At 44.8% G+C, this 12,912-nt stretch overlaps 1 protein-coding gene across 1 annotated transcript in view; it reads right to left on the bottom strand.

Annotated features, from left to right (window-relative positions):
* Positions 1–12,089, bottom strand: part of LOC147123128 (uncharacterized) — a 170,362-nt gene extending 158,273 nt beyond the window's left edge. Inside the window, exon 1 of the mRNA XM_085966744.1 lies at positions 11,940–12,089. The gene's annotated coding sequence lies outside the window, so the exon portion shown is untranslated. The remainder of the gene's footprint in view (positions 1–11,939) is intronic.
* Between the last annotated feature and the right edge of the window lie 823 nt (positions 12,090–12,912).

Raw genomic sequence — 12,912 nt, 5'->3', positions numbered from 1 at the left:
AAGAAAATTAAAGCATTCATTATTTTGAAACGTCTTTTCGAATACTGTTCTGATTCTAATCAAATTGGTACGAGGACAAGTAATATCTTTGATTAGCTTAGAGGGAATCATGGTTTAAAAAATTCCAATTGTTCATCATTTTAAGATTGGATATATGTTTGTGTAGCAGGACCATGGGATAGGCGGGGTGAAATTGGTCCACGATTCGGGTACGTAGTGAATTACCGCCTGTTTGCAATGCGCCCATTTTCTTATTCATGGAATTCAATGGAAAAGTAAACCGGGCACAGAGTAAAATTTGCTGCCGATTCGCTATGAGTCCATTTCACGCTATTGGCGTAGACTATGTTCATCCCCTGGATATTGCACAGTTTGAGTGTTAGATGCATGTAGAAAGTCATAAATTGTATTTGGTTTCTAGAATCTATAAAGAATAACCGGTAGGTCTCGATTCAGTAATAAGTACATACATTAAATGGGTGGAAATAATTTACTAGGTAATTCCTGTTATAGTTTGTTAAAACAGCAGATTAAACGTGGACAGCCTCTGGTGCATACAACTAAGAATACACACGGTATACCTGTAGTGTATGTGCCTTTAAGAGCCCCATGTGTACTGTAATGCCGGTAATGGCCACTCGGGCTATATAAGCCTGTATATTGTGTTGTATCAGTTAGTTCCCCTCCAGACTTTGTTTAGTAAACACCTGTGAAACCAACTCCTGTCTTCAGTGTCCCTATCAACACACAGACACAACAGTGGCGACGAATTGGAAATGGACTTACCTGCAATTCGGCAGCACCTCAAGGACATCGATTCCTCTGGCGTCCAAAGTTGAAAAGAAAAAGAAAAAGCTGTGGTTTCACCAGCTAGCCAAGCTGGTGGCAGGTACTGCAATAATCCTTCTTGGGCGTCGGGCTGGGGTTCCAGCGGCTGGCTCTGCAGCTAGGCCAAGCAGCGAAAGCGGAGGCAAGCAGTAACAGACGGGGAGGGAGCACTCGGGAGACGGCCGGCGCTGCAAGCAGGTCGGCGTTCAGACCTAGAGAGAGAGTCCGGCGGGAACGAGTCTCCAACTGTAAATAAATAAATAAAAAGAACGGAAACCACGGGAAACAGCGTTGTCATCGGCAGCAGCGGCGGGGAAGCACGGGAAGCGCCATTTTTTTTCTAGGATGCCTAAGTCTGGCAATATTGATCCTTTTGATAACAAGATAGAGGATTGGACCACATATGTGGAAAGAGTGGCGGTATATTGCACCGCAAATGGAATAGAAGATGAAAAAAATCTTCAGTACTTCTAAATCTAATGGGCGCAAAGACATATAAGCTGTTACGAAACTTAATCACTCCAGCCGAACCAATGGACAAGAATTTTAAGGAGATTGTTGATACCCTACACTGCCAATTCGGGGCAGGACTGGCAGATTCTCTACGAGACAAATTCGTCTGCGGTCTCCTAAATGAAGGAACTCAAAAAAGGCTACTTTCTGAGAAAGATTTGACACTGGACAAGGCTTTCAGTGCAAGAGGAGCTGCAGAAGTACAGCAAAAGCCACAGGACTTCGGCACCCATGAAATGACACGGGGTTTCGAGAGATGTTATCGCTGCGGCAGATCCACCCATGACCAGAGGGACTGCTGGTTCAAGGACAAAGCATGCAGGCAATGCGGAAAGATGGGACACATTACACGTGTATGCCGATCTGGAAACAAAAAATCCACTAACAGAAAAAAAATCAATAAGGAAAAGCACAGAAAGGTACAAATGATGACAGACAGTAGCTCCGAAGACCAGAAGAGCGATAGCGACTCCGGAAACAAGAGACTAAGCTCTCTCAAATTACATAATGTAATTGCCAAAGAAGATTACCAGATCATTTGGGTTACCCTCACAATAGCAGGGTCCCCAGTTAAAATGGAGCTAGATACAGGATCAGCTCTGACCGTCATAAATCGACGGGATTACGAGCGGCTATTTCCGCATATACCTCTAAAAGACACATCCATTATCTTGAAAACATATACGGGGCAGAAAGTATACCCCAAAGGAAAAATAAGGGTGCCTGTTGTATACAACGGCAAGGAAATACAGAAGTTGTATTTATACGTTCTACAAGATGGTGGTCCACCGCTGTTGGGACGTGAATGGATCAGGAAAATACGTTTAGACTGGCACTCCATTCAGGCACTGACGGTGACCAGTAAGGAAAAAAATGATGATGACGTCATACCTGAACGATTAAAAGGCATCTTGGCCAACGCCAAGGAAGTGTTTCAAGAGAAACTAGGAACCTTGAAAGGCATCACCGCCTCAATAAAAGTGGAAGATGCGGCAATTCCCAAGTTTTTTAAGGCAAGGCCGGTGCCATACGCAATTCGTCCAGCAGTCGAGGCAGAGCTGGAGAATTTGGAAAAGGCAGGCGTATTATCCAAAATAGATTGGAGCGAGTGGGCAACACCCATCGTCCTGGTCATGAAGAAAACGTTGAATAATGATAAATCTGAAGAACAGAGAAAAATTCGCATCTGTGGAGACTTCAAGGTGACTGTAAACCCGGTCCTTCACATGGTACAGTATCCTCTTCTGAGGATAGAAGATATTTTCGCCTCACTATCCGGAGGGAAACGTTTCACCAAAATTGACTTGGCACAGGCATATCTACAGGTGGAGGTTGAAGAGGCCTCTAAAAAGTATCTCACGATAAATACACACAAAGGCCTATACCAGTACAATCGACTGGTTTTCGGAGTAGCATCCGCTCCAGCTATCTGGCAAAGAGCTATGGAGCAAGTCCTCCAAGGGATTCCGGGGACTCAATGCTACCTAGACGACATCCTTGTAACAGGAGAAAACGACAACGAGCACCTTGCCAATTTGGAGCAGGTGCTCACTAGGCTGAGAGAACAGGGCCTACGAGCAAATTGCCCCAAGTGCGAATTTTTCCAGAATCAAATATCATATTGTGGCCACATAATTAATAAGAAAGGGTTGCATAAGTCACCTGAAAAAATTGAAGCGGTCATAAAAGCCCCAGCACCTGAAAATGTTTCACAATTAAGGTTGTTCCTGGGATTAATAAATTACTATCATAAATTTTTACCGAACTTATCAACTCTTCTACACCCTCTTAATGAACTGCTACAAACAGGAGTAATTTGGAAATGGAGCGAAGACTGTAAACGTGCCTTCCATAAATGCAAAGACTTAATCACGTCCAAAGAAGTTTTGGCTCATTACAACCCATCACTGCCAATCAGACTGGCGTGCGATGCATCCCCTTACGGCGTAGGAGCAGTATTATCGCATAAATTCCCTGATGGCTCGGAACGGCCGATAGCTTTTGCGTCACGCTCATTGAACTCAGCTGAGCGTAACTATGCCCAAATCGACAGGGAAGCACTCAGCCTGGTATGGGGAGTGAAGAAATTCAACCATTACCTACACGGACAAAAATTTACCTTGTTGACTGACCATCAACCACTCATCTCCATATTCAAACCTAAAAAGGGTGTTCCCATTATGACAGCGCAAAGGCTACAGAGGTGGTCCCTTTTTCTAGGGGCACACCAATACAACATAGAATACAAAGGATCAAAACAGCATGGGAATGCTGACGGGTTATCGCGCCTACCGTTGCCAACGGTAGAAGAAGCACCTACCGTAGACCCAGTGGAGATTTTCCACTCTACCATAGTCGAATGTCTACCAGTAACAAATTCTGCCATTGAAAGGGAAACTAGAAATGACCCGACTCTCTCACGAGTCTACGATTTAACAGTGAAGGGATGGCCAGCACATGGTGAACCACTGTTACCAGCATTCTCGCAAAGAAGAGAACAGCTGTCAGTGTGCCGAGGAACCTTGATGTGTGGATCCCGAGTGGTGATTCCACCCAAACTCCAGGATAAAGTTCTAAAGGAGCTTCACGAGGGGCATCTGGGTGGAGTGAAAATGAAGAACCTAGCCAGGGCGTTTGTATGGTGGCCAGGTATCGATGGAGACATCGAAGAAATGGCCAAGAGCTGCCTCGGGTGCCAGAAGGTCCAAAACGCTCCACCACAAGCCCCTCTACATCCATGGGAGTGGCCCTCATCCCCCTGGCAAAGGGTGCACATTGACTTTGCTGGTCCATTTATGGACTCAATGTTCTTAATCGCGGTTGATGCACACTCCAAGTGGCCGGAGGTAATAAAGATGTCCTCCACCACCACGGAAAAAACCATCACAGTATTAAGGACCATATTTGCCAGGAATGGGCTGCTGGAACAGATCTGTTCTGATAATGGACCGCAATTTGTGTCCGAAGAATTCAGGAAGTTCTTAAAAAACAATGGGGTTAAGCACTACACGTCCGCCCCATACCATCCCGCCACCAATGGATTGGCTGAAAGGTTTGTCCAGACCTTCAAGAAGGCCATAAAGGCCATGGGTAATGAAGACATAAAACTTCAGCACAAGGTGAATAACTTCTTGTTCGCATACAGGAATGCAACACATATGGTTACAAACCAAACTCCCGCCATGATGTTCTTCAATAGAAACCTAAGATGCCGGCTGGATTTGATCAAGCCAAACATCAGAAGGGACGTGGAGAACCGGCAATTTCAAGGCATGAATGAAAGGCCAACTAGAACCTTCCAGATAGGTCAACAAGTTTTGGCCCAGGACTACCGTACCGAGAAATGGCAGCCTGGAACTATCTGCACATGACCAGGACCGCTGATGTATACCGTAGACATCGGAGAAAGCATAATAAGGCGCCATGCTGACCAAATCATAGAGTCATCCGAAAAGGGACAACCTACACCACAACTCTATACGCCTAATGATGAAGTAGAGATACCCATATCTACCTCCGATCCAGTGATACTGGAACCCGATGAACACGACACTGGCATTCAAGCCGAATCAGCCTTGCCAAAAGAACCTACTACACCACCAGAAACTATTACATCACCGAGGCATTATCCGGACCGAGTCAGGAAGCCTCCAGAGAGACTGACTTATAATTAATTAACTGCCGCAATGTGTAGATTATTTTTTCTTGTAACATGTAATTAATGATTACTTAAAATATTATGTGCTGGTTGGCTAAAAGGGGAGGAATTGTAGTGTATGTGCCTTTAAGAGCCCCATGTGTACTGTAATGCCGGTAATGGCCACTCGGCCTATATAAGCCTGTATATTGTGTTGTATCAGTTAGTTCCCCTCCAGACTTTGTTTAGTAAACACCTGTGAAACCAGCTCCTGTCTTCAGTGTCTCTATCAACACACGGACACAACAATACCTGTCAGCATCAAATAAATCCTTCACAATCTTCAGAGTACTGGAGACGTGTGAGGGGAAGTGAATTATTCCACATTGTATGAACCTACCCAAAGACAGCTTCGAGGGATGAGGCACTTTTGGGCCGTGAATTTAATAGCGCTGAGGGGGCGGGTCCGCTGTCAAAATAGCAAAGATTGACAGCGGGTAGGATACAATTCAGCTGGTTAAATGGCTTGTTAAGAGCCAATTTAAGTCTTTTTTGAGGCTTACTTCTAGGCCTAGAAACTTACCAGCCTCGCCAAGGCGCCGGAAGTAGCGCCCCAGAAAAAGTCGCGGCCGGCCGCCGCAAATTCAGTTTGCACGCCCCAGAGGGAAGTGCGGCGCTACTCGAGGCGCCTCGCATCCCTCTTCAGGCGCTGCAACTGAAGTTCGCAGCGCAACGTGCCGCAGCGCCACACGCTGCGGCACAGTGCGCTGCGGTACTGCAGGCCTTCCTCCCCTTCTTAAAGGGGAGGGGCCTGCTGCAGCGCGCTCGAAGAGCGCGAGTGCCGGCAAAAGAGGAGAAGTGCCGGGCTCTTGGGACACAGCTGGCACTCCGCGGGGCAGGGGGCTTAGGAGGCCGGGGATGGCAGCGCGGAAAGGTGCTGGCAGGCGGCCAGCAAAAAAAATGGCCGCCCCGCACCTCAGCGCCTCTACCGCCGCAGGTAGGCCCCCCTGAACCGGTCGCAAATTGCGACCAGCGTTACAGCAGGGGGCGCTACCAAATTTCGCGATTGGGATGGTAGCGGGGCGCTGCGCACACCGATGACGTCATCGGTAGCGGCGCAGCGCTAACGGCTAGCACTGCCATTAGTGTCCTGCTAAATTTAGCGGGAGGCGTGGCCAGTGGCATAAAACCCACTAAGTGCCCTCTTTGGGCGCTAACGGGTGGCGCAGCCCACTGAATTTCTAGGCCCTAATTTTACATTCTTCCCCACAGGTTACCCGCAGTTCGGGGAACACACCAGCTCAACCTGTCGTGTTTTGAGTCTGCTCTGATGTTTGTGAAAAGCTGACAGCTGCAGAAGTGGTGTCAAGGATGCCATGTTGCTGATGGTGAGTTTCAGAGCATAGAAAATGTTGGTTACTGCATTTTTAATACATATAGAGATTTCTTTAGCTTACAAGTTTTTAGATTCAACTGTATGGCCAGTGCTACCTCGTTGGGAGAACTTCACTCACCATTGACAGATCGCTTCTGTCATCTCACCTGCAGCTGCCATCTATTGCAGCAACATCGAAGCCATTGAAACAATCAGACCTTAGTCTTCCGAATCCTTCCACGATCAGCCCCAACAACAACATCACCAGGCCCACCAACATCACCAACAACATTACCAACCTTCTCTGCCATCACCTGATGCTGTACTGGACACAGGGCATCAGCCCCTGACAAAATTGCTGCCCGAGAGGCCAGAGATGGCATCACCATGGCCAGATTTTCTTCATTGATGCTGTAAACCCTGGCTGCCACATGATGCGCCAAGTTGACACCATCCCACACCAGCACCGTGAAACTTAGAAAACTCATTGAAACTTATAAAATTCTAACAGGACTAGACAGACTAGATGCAGGAAGGAAGTTCCCGATGGCGGGGGAGTCCAGAACCAGGGGTCACAGTCTAAGAATAAGGGGTAAGCCATTTAGGACAGAGATGAGGAGGAATTTCTTCATCCAGAGAGTGGTGAACCTGTAGAATTCTCTACCACAGAAGGCCGTTGAGGCCAATTCGTTAAATATATTCAAGAAGGAGTTAGATATATTTCTTAAGGCTAAAGGGATCAAGGGATATGGGGAGAAGGCAGGGACAGTGTACTGAGTTTGGATGATCAGCCATGATCTCATTAAATGGCGGAGCAGGTTTGAGGGGCCGAATGGCCTACTCCTGCTCCTATCTTCTATGTTTCTATGTAATGTCCAAGCCATTCCATGCACTCATATTACTATAGCGGGGCGGGGGGAAGTTATGACTGGACAATCACTGGAACTCAATAAAACACTTCTCAAGTTGCGCTCAGATCTGTCCAATAAGGGGCGCTTTTGGAAAAATAGATTTCACTGTATGACAACACATTACCAGAAACTTCACATGGACATTGGCTAAACCTCTCAAGTGCCTACCCTTGTGTGTTGTTAGTTGGTATGCTTGCAGTAGGATAAGGGTGTGTGTGAGGGGTGGCTAGTGAGATGGGGAAGTGATAAAGTAGATAGAGAAGGTTGGGTGGAGGTGCAAGGTAAGTTGGTGTCCTGGGAGGTCTCTTCTGCCCTTAGAAGGGAAGAGAACCTCCCTGCGTGCTGTGACTCCCTCCATATGCATATGGAGGGAGTCACTAGAGAGCCTGGGTGCAAGTGTTCACCTTTGTGCAGTGATTGTCAGTGTTTGCAGCACCTCAATACTGTCAAACACTGACAGAACAACTGTCAAACTCCATGTGGACGTGGTCCCTTTAAGGAAACTGGCTGATGACGTGTCATCAAATGACCTCATCAGACCCGCTTCCTGTTAATTGGCCGGGCTTACCAAGGCCAATCAAGGGAAATCACTTCTGCATAGCGGATGCAGCAGGGAGCGGGACCGGAACCCGGAAACCAGCTGTCCCAGCCCCATCCTACCTCCTTAATTAAATTTACGGCCTTGGTGTCAACCTGCTTCTTTTTCTTCTACCAGGCTCCTGGGAGACTGGAACCTACTCTGCTTGTCTGTTTTTCATATTTCCCTTTCACCTGCATACCCCCCATCCTTTTAGCTATTCACACAACCTCTGACTCACACAGGACTTTTTTTCTTTTATTTATTTCATTATCCCTCTTTTGCAAATATCACCTCTGCCATTTAACCACCTCCTGTTCTCTATTTAAGCATTTACAGGTCATTCTATTTCTTTTCCTCTGTGTGTGTGGGTTTTTTTCACTCCCACTTCCTGTTGTCCTGTTCCTTTCTGAAAGCTTTTAATCTGACAAAGGGTTTGCACACTTGAAACATTTAACTTGTTTGTGCAGATGCTGCCCGACCTGCTGATTGTTTCTGATGCTTTAAATTTCCAGCATCTACAGTTTTTGATTTTTGTTCAAGATAGTTCCCTATTGAGAAGCAAATCAGGGAAATGGGTAAGAAGCTGGGAGGTAGTCTTAGCTTACATCTGTTATCCATTGTCGGAAACACAATTGAGCTTAACATTTCTCAGACATTAAGCTGCGTTTGTTGTCCTGTGGCTTATCATCACCAAATGTAAATCAATGATTTCCCTATTGATACCATACAGCGTGGGGTGAATTTGCACAGTGGTTCTCTCACTCATCCACCATAACTTTATTAATGCCATTTTTTCCAGGGCTCTTCCACCAATGTTACGGCAGACAAGCAGGAGAACCTTCACAGAAATTCACCCCCTGTGTGTTTTGTAAAAGGGGAAACATGATGTTGCCAAAGGTTGGTTGGAGAGGGGGAATCAAAACCGGACAGAGTTTAGAGCAGAGAAATATGAGGTGATACATTTTGGGAGGAAGAATAAGAGGAAATATAGAGTAAATAGTAAAACATTTTAAATGTGTAGGACACAGAGTTAGGGGTTCAGAAATCTTTAAAAGTGGGACTACAAGTTGATAAAGCTGTTAAAAAAAAGCAAATGCGATTTGATTTTATAAATAAGGTCAGAGTACAAAAGCAAAAAGATAATGATAGCTTACACACAAGTCATTGCTAGGCCACAGTTAGAATATTGTGTCCAGCTTTGGACGCTGTCACATTTTGAGATTTTTGCAAATTTGGCCCAGAAGTGATTTTGGATTAATTTATATTTTGATGTTTAATACAAAGTTAACTTGGGTCCACAGGCGATTAAATCACAGGAACACAAGCTACTCAGGTGCTGGATTAGGTCCCTTAGCTGGGGCACAAGATCATAGAATCATAGAATACTACAGCACAGAAGGAGGCCATTCAGCCCATCGAGTCTCAGCCGGCTCTTTCGAAGAGCAATCCAGTTAGTCCTACTTCCCCGCTCTTTCTCCATATCCCTGCAATATTTTCTCCTTCAAGTATTTATCCAATTCCCTTTTGAAAGCTACTATTGAATCTGTTTCCACCAGGCAGTGCATTCCAAATCCTAACAACTTGTTGCATAAAAAAATGTTTCCTCGTGTCGCCTCTGGTTCTTTTGCCAATCACCTTAAATCTGTGCCCACTGGTTATCGACACTTCAGCCATTGGAAACAGTTTCTCTTTGTTTACTTTATCTAAACCCTTCATGATTTTAAACACCTCTATCAAATCTCCTCTTAGCCTTTTCTGCTCCAAGAAGAACAACCCCAGCTTCTCCAGTCTATCCACGTAACTGTAATTCCTTCATCCCTGGAACCATTCTAGTAAATCTCTTCTGTTCCCTCTCTAAAACATTCACGTCCTAAAGTGTGGTGTCCAGAATTAGACACAATCGTCCAGCTGGGACCGAACTGAAGATCAAGAACTTGTTGACAAAACTGTGTTTTTCGTATTCGAGATTAGTTTGTGATAAGGGAGGGGGGGTGGTAATATTCACTTTCATCGCTTGGGCAGTAAACTGGTGAAACAGATCCCTCGCCCATTGTAGAACCCACCCTGATTTTTATTTCCAATCGGGTGGGTTCTATAATGGATGGGCAATCCATTCTGTGAGGTTACCGCCCAGGCACAGAACTTGAAAATTATCCCCAATAAGATTTTTCCAATACTTCTTAGAGAAATTTGCAGCTGTAATGTTAGATTGATTTAATTCACTAAGCACAGCAGAAGGCTTAGCTAAACACGGATGCTTCTGATCTAAGATGATAGTTTGACTGGCAACTCGGTGAGCTGCAGGAGTGTCAGAGGTCAAGTTTTTTTGGCTTCCTCGCACTAGAAGAAGGCAGTTTGCAGTAAGTTTGAGTTTCAAACCGTCAGGAAGGCAGAGAATACTCTTTCTACGAGAGTACCAGTCAGTTCACCAATACTGACAGCAAAGTGAAAGTAGGCTTGTACCAAAGGCAAAGTTTGTGTATTCCATTATTTTTGATGTTAAGAAGAGCAATAGGAAATATATAAACCTTGCTGCAATAATAGTATTCCATTCAGTCGTAAAATTTCACGTAAAATAAACCAGTTTGTTGGTTTACAATTTGCCACATCTCACTGGATTTCTCAGCAGTTTGACTTCTCGAAGATTGCAAGGTCATAGAATTCTTAAATTTATGCTCTCTAGTTACCAACTTACTGACCAGGGGAAATAGTTTTCCTGTATTTACCTTGCCAAAACCGCTTATAATTTTAAACATCTGAAGATCTCCTCTTAATCTTATCTGTTCTAGTGAAAAATGCCCCAGTTTGTCTGGTCTTTACTCATAACTAAAGCTTCTACTTCCCAGTAAAATTTTAGTAAATCTCTTCCGACTGGACTATAGTTATTCCTTTCTCCCTTTTTGAGCAGAGGCATTACATTAGCAACACTCCACTCCTCTGCCACAATTGCCATATCCAAGCATGTTTGAAAGATTGGGATCATAGCCTCTGCTATTTCCTCTCTATCTCCCCTCAGAATTCTGGGATGCACACGATTAGAGTCTCTTTTGTGTAGAGTTTGGAGTCAGTTCTTGATACACTTGATAAAATAAAGCTGGTGTTAGCTGAGCCCATGATGTCTGTTTTATTTTTCACTTAATATGCACTGTAGTTACCCTGGGGGTCTGAGAGAATTTATGCAGAACTTTTCCTTAAGAAATTAAATAGTATGGAGTAGAGTCCATTGTAAGGATATATTGTACCTAGCCTGCAGAATCAGCAGCCTTGATGGGACAAATAGGGGCAGAATTTCTCTTTAGCACTTGAGTGCAAAGCATCACCTGGGTGGAGTGCATAGAGAAATATCAAGTGGGGAGGATCACACACCAATAATGGAGCCTGCCTGATTTTCCCAAGTACGCACCTCCGAGGCAATGCTTTAGATGAACATGCTTAAGAAAGAAGTCTGCCTCACAGTCTTCTCTTGCACTATGTATACTATCTTTAAATTATGAAATGGGGACGAAACAAGACCGTTAAAGTAAAACAAGTTAACCTTTACCAAAACTCAGAACTTATTTTTCACAAATACTGAGGCCCTACTGGAAAATTAAAGGTGAAAGGGGAAAGTCTCATGGGACACAGCAGTTATAATGCAGAGAACAGGAGATGGCACATGATGCATACAAGGCTATTAATGTGTGACTCTTAAAGGGATCGTGTATCTTCCAAATTTTCCTCTTTTAAACAATGAACTAATCTATATAATGTGCAAGATAATTTAATTAGAAAACAATGCATATACTACAGGGGCAATTTCCCAACTTTGGCCTCCAGAAGTGCAAGTCGGAAATTCGATCATGCGCTGCACATGATTTTCTGACAACTAATTTAAACGGTTGGAATATAAATGGTTTGAAAATCAACACCCGAATTTTTGATGTGCACTGACAGTGAGGAAGACTCCCTGACATAAACACAAAGATGGGAAGCTACTCCTTCCAGCTGAAACCTGAAAAATGTACCTTTTACCACTAGAGCTATTTTTTTCAAAAGCATGAATTACACATGTGAATTAATTAATTCAAAAAGTAATATACTAAAAACAATAAATACCTTTTCAGGGTATGCAACAAGAAATAGTTTTTGATCTTCCACATTGGTCACACATTTTTCCAGAAACCCACTGCGAAGAAGGAATTCTTTAACTTCCCCTTCACTTATTTTGAAAGAGTATTCCGAGATGTACAAAATCGAATTAACCTGTGAATAAAATAAAAATTGCCAAAACTGTAAAAGTGCTTATTGAAAGAGAAAATATAATGATAAAATGCAGGAGCATTTTCAGTGCAATTAGCCAATTTATCCCATCAAACACAACTCCAGAAAAGGAATTTAAATTGGGAAGTGAATATTGCCAGGGAACGAGAACTTCCAGTTTTCAAAGTTTTGCCTGACATGTATGTGTATTGCAGAACGGCAACTGCAGGTACGGTTAGCACTGTTGCCTCACAGCGCCAGAGACCCGGGTTCGAATCCGGTCTCGGGTGACTGTCTGTGTGGAGTTTGCACATTCTCCCCGTGTTTGCGTGGGTTTTCTCCGGGTGCTCCGGTTTCCTCCCACAGTCCAAAGATGTGCGGGTTAGGTTGATTGGCTATGATAAATTGACCATTAGTGTTAGGGGGATTAAATACGTGGGGTTACGGGGATAGGGTGGGATATGTGTTGGTGTAGGGGTTACGGGGATCTGGTGGGATATGTGTCGGTGCAGGCTCGATGGGCCGAAATGGCCTCTATCTGCACTGTGGGGATTCTGTGATTCTGTGATCCTGTGAAATGCAGCACGGGGCCCAAAGGGACGGGGAAGAGCATGAGGAGAGAGCAGAGCATGGGGAATGAGCAGAGCATGAGGAGAGAGCAGAGCATGAGGAGAGAGCAGAGCATGGGGAGAGAGCAGAGCATGGGGAGAGAGCAGAGCATGGGGAAAGAGCAGAGCACGGGGGGAGAGCAGAGCACGGGGAGAGAGCAGAGCACGGGGAGAGAGCAGAGCACGGGGAGAGAGCTGAGCACGGGGAGAGAGCAGAGCAC

The sequence above is a fragment of the Somniosus microcephalus genome, chromosome 2 (assembly GCF_052327205.1).
Source record: "Somniosus microcephalus isolate GS21.2 chromosome 2, FLI_Smic_1.0, whole genome shotgun sequence".
NCBI classification, from domain to species: Eukaryota; Metazoa; Chordata; class Chondrichthyes; order Squaliformes; family Somniosidae; genus Somniosus; species Somniosus microcephalus.
This window is presented reverse-complemented; position numbering and strand designations above follow the sequence as displayed.